At 50.0% G+C, this 4,259-nt stretch overlaps 1 long non-coding RNA gene across 1 annotated transcript; it reads left to right on the top strand.

The window, feature by feature from the left end:
- The first annotated feature begins 587 nt into the window (after positions 1-587).
- LOC127558771 (uncharacterized) lies at positions 588-4,043 on the top strand. Its single transcript, XR_007952976.1, has 2 exons — positions 588-997; positions 3,829-4,043. It is a non-coding gene; the product is annotated as an uncharacterized LOC127558771 (long non-coding RNA).
- The last annotated feature ends 216 nt before the right edge of the window (positions 4,044-4,259 follow it).

The raw sequence follows: 4,259 nt of genomic DNA, 5'->3' as shown, positions 1-4,259 counted from the left end.
ACAACAGGTCCCTGCCAGAACCGCACTTGGGCCTTGGGATAAGATTGCTGAGTACCAGAACCCAGGGGGTCCTTCCCCTCCCGGACTGATTTAGGTTTTTTGCTTTTTGATTGGGTAAAAGAGGGCACTCTTTCTCAGCTAGCCTTAGAAATGAATGGGAAGTTACCTCCCTCAAAGTGAGACCCAGCCCAAAAAGGCCAGGGCCCCCCTTGCCACGGGAGCCCGAGGCTGCCGAGGAGGAGTCCCCGAGGCTGGTGACTCCACAGCCTTCCCCCACCCAAATCCGATTCATTTGCAAGTCAGGACATCCCCTTCCTCAGGGCCCTTCCAGAAAGGACAAAAACCAAATTAAGGAGTAATAAGCGAAGTTTTGTGGTCTCCCCAAAACGGGAGTCCAGGCTCCTGCCTTACACAGGTCCATGGGCTCCTGGAGGCCCCAGTTTTAGACACGGGGGTGCTTGGGGGTAGAATAATGCCCCGGGGCGTCACTGGTAAGAAGCCAGCGCCATCTCCGCCAGCCCCGCCCGCGGCCTTGGGCCCCTCCCCCCTCCCTGCTCTCCCTCCCGCACTAACTCTTGGGTGATTTTTAAGGCCGCAGCTTCGTGGCTAAAAAAGGCCCGAGCCCCGCATGACGCAGACACAGCAGGAGCGTGTGGCAGGAGCACATTCACAATGACCCAGAAACCTCCCCGCGCTGGCGCAGCTCAGACCGGGTTATTTTTAGTTCCTGGTGGGGGTCTGAATGGGAGCCTTCGGGAGAGGGGGAGGCCGCTGTGCGAGGGAGGTGCAGCCCAGAACCGGGCAAGTGCAAAGTACCATCAGCGGCAAAGGGACAAAGGCGGCCTTGGTGAGTGGGGGGCGGCTGTGACCCCACCTGCATTACAGAGACTCGCAGGGCAGAAAGCAAAAAAAGCATCTATCGCAGTCTCAGAGAAAGGGCAACTCCCGCCAGACAACGTCCCCGGAGGAGGGCGAACCACAGACTGAAAAACACCAGGTGATGCGGCTGGCCAGAAGCCCCTGCCCTCCTGACCTCTGCTCCCATTGGCTGCGAGTCCAGACTCACCCCCGACTGACCCCAGACTACTGTCAGTGACACGCTCCTCACCACGTATTAGACACTTAGATGCCGCCGGGAAGGTCAGGGCAGGGGCAGGAGGGGAATGGAAGTGTAAGAGAACCCCACCCCTGCAGCTTGCGGCCTCGCTCGGTTTGTCTCAAAGTCTCGAGTCACGCTTGGGGCCCCGCTGACAAGGACACCTTGGGGAGGAGGGAGGGAGGAGGGGGAGGGGGAGGGGGAGGGGGAGGGGGCCCTCCCGCAGCTCGTCCCCTCCGGGGACCCTGTGAACAACTTTTTTTTTTTTTTTAATTTTAAATAACATTTTATTGACAGAACCCATGCCTGGGTAATTTTTTACAGCATAATCCCTTGCACTCACTTCTGTTCCGATTTTCCCCTCCCCCCTCCCCCAGATGGCAAGCAGTCCTTTACATGTTAATATGCCGCGAACAGCTTTTACCGCGAAGTTTAAGTTTCGGGGGCTCTTTGCGTCCCGGGCTCTTTGGGCAGTCTAGGAATGCCCTGAAATGCCTCAAACACGTCGAAGTGCAAAGGGGCCCGGAAAGAGACCCAGAGGGGCCGGGAGGGAGGCCCAGAGAGACCGGACAGGTCCCTGCACTTGTTCCTTTCCTAGTCTGTGAGGCGACCTGGAGAAGGAAATAACCGGCCCCTCAGTATCTCTGCAAGAAAACCCCAAATGGGTCGCAAAGAGCCGGACACAACTGAAAAAATAGCTAACCAACGAAAACATGGGAATCCACGTGCCCTTTGATGAAAACTAAAACAAATTTAGACAAAGTGAATAGTGATTTGACACGCGTGTGAAAGTGAAATAACAATCAGCCGCATTTAGTGAGCAGGAGGTAGCGCCAACACAATAGCTCGGGAGGAGTGAGGGATTCTGGGGGGGAGCGTTCTAGACAAAGGCTCGGCGGCGGGAGATGGCCGGCCGCGTGGGGAAAGTAACTACTCGCTGCTGTCTGGAATTGTGTTTCTGAATTTCCCATGCAGCTTCCCACGTGTGGTACCTTCCAACAAGGTAGTTATAGGGGAGAACGCTGGAGATGAGGGCATTGTTTTCTCATAAAATACCCACAACTCCTAGAAATACTGTCAGTTGTATGATGATTCTTGGGCCCGGCTAGCCAGTGCTCTCATGATCTCCGGGTCAGGACTTGTTCCCCTGGAGATAAGCAGCCCGTATATTAGAGAGTTACGTAGCAAAAAACAGAATCTCCAGCCCAGCAAGTACATTTAGCGATCTTTGCTCCTATCATTCGGTATTACTCCAAATAATAAAATTTCTATGGTAACTGAGCAGCTCATCTGTTCCATCACTTTCTTTATGAGTTGCTGAGTGGCTGGTGCCTAAAAATACCTCACATGATATTTCCACATGATAGAATCCCACGGGGCAAAGGAAGAGATCTCCTTAACTTTTGTTCTCATGGAGATCCGATGATATCAAGAAGTTCTAATCGAGAGAACTGCCCCCAGACAAAGCAGCAGATTCTAACTCTTGGGGGGTGGGGGCGGGGTAGCCCCTGGGTTCCTGGTTTTCCTGCTTTTATTTTATACCAGCCCAAGGCCTACAAGGAATGTGAAATCCACTCAGTAACCAGCAGTAATGGGGGGCTGTTCCTTAACACTCAAATATACCAATGGCCTGTTCCCACCCCCATTCCTTTCTCTTCAAGATTACTTTCCTCTCATAGTATAAACTGGACTTTTTTACTTACAATTTTGTGTGCATGTAATCTCTTCACTAGAAAGGAAGCTCCTTGAGGCAGGAACCTTTTTTTAAATTTTTTTTTGCCTTTCTTTCTATCTCCAGTTGAAAAAGAGACTCTAAACTCTAGATTTCCTCAAACTCTAAAATTCCTTGAAGGAGAAAGTCTCCTTCAACTGTGCCTCAGTGAGGGACCGAGGAAGCCCCTCAATCTGGGACTTGAATCCTTGAATTCCACCCAAGGGAAACGAGATAAACAGCTTCATTCTGTTATCTAGGTGGGGTGGGGTCAGTCCTAAAAGAATTCCAACCCTATTCCACCCCACTTCTATTCAATTCAACTCCACCCACCAACTTCCATGGGAGGGGGAGCAGGCCTCCCTTACAGCCAAAAACCTCCTAATAAAAATGGCAATTAAAAGCTCATTTCTTTGCAGGGGTCCTGATATGCCAGCTATGCCAGGCTATGCCAAGGAAGCCTCTGCATAATATTCTCTCCCAGTGCTACCCTCTCTTTATCCCCACCATTCCCCTAACCAGACTTTGTCTCTCCGTCAGGATTTCTAAGCTTACTTCCCAATCCCTATAATAAATTTCTTTTATCAGTCTAGCCTTTTCGGGTTTGTAAATTCCTTTACCGAGAACCTCTGCGCCGCCAGAAGCAGGGGTTCCCAACCCTTGTGTCGAATCCCAGTGGGTTACAGGGGAGCCAAACCTCTCCATTTGGTTCCCTGAACCCTGAACCTGACACTATGTTATGCCACAGTTCTCTTTAACTGTCCTGACTCAGTTTCCCTGTAAAAGTTTCCCTTGTCCCAGTTTCCTTAACTGTTCTGTCTCAATCTCTTATAAATTAGCAAGATAAGAGAGTAGATTCCTGACTGTTTTGTGTCCTCAAGGATTTACAATATTCCTTTAGAATATTCCAAGATAACCCACTATATCTTTACTTCTTTGTCTCCGGATTTTTTTAGGGTTTTATGGCTTCCCCTCACTGATAAAAACTTTCCCTCCCTTTCTCTTCTTTGTCTCCAAAAAGGTATTTAAGAAGTTGGGGTTCCTCCATTCATGGCTGGAGAATGGCGGCTGGCCAGTGGATGCTGGACGCTGGATTCTTTGGGTCCTCCAGCCCTGGGACCAATATGGATTCCTTGGTCCCAGTATACTTATCTCTGTCTGACTGGATAATCTGAGACAAGAGTCCTGTCCAGTCAATCTTACGCTCCCATTAATAAAATATTAAAAACTCTCTAATCTCTCTCCTGCCTCAGTTTCTCCGGCATTACAACTAAACCTTATTATTTAACTCCCTGACCACCAGGAACCCTAATCTCATTTTGATTCCCTAAATCTAGACTTGATGTGGGAAAGATTTCTTTCCAGATTCCTACCCCCTCTGAATGAATGTAATTACCCTTTAATTCACAAATCCTGGTCCCTTTGAATTCCAATAGAAGATCCGGACCTGTC

The sequence above is a fragment of the Antechinus flavipes genome, chromosome 4 (assembly GCF_016432865.1).
Source record: "Antechinus flavipes isolate AdamAnt ecotype Samford, QLD, Australia chromosome 4, AdamAnt_v2, whole genome shotgun sequence".
Classification (NCBI taxonomy): domain Eukaryota; kingdom Metazoa; phylum Chordata; class Mammalia; order Dasyuromorphia; family Dasyuridae; genus Antechinus; species Antechinus flavipes.
Note: the sequence above shows the minus strand (reverse complement) of the source record. Positions and strands in the feature narration are given on the sequence as shown.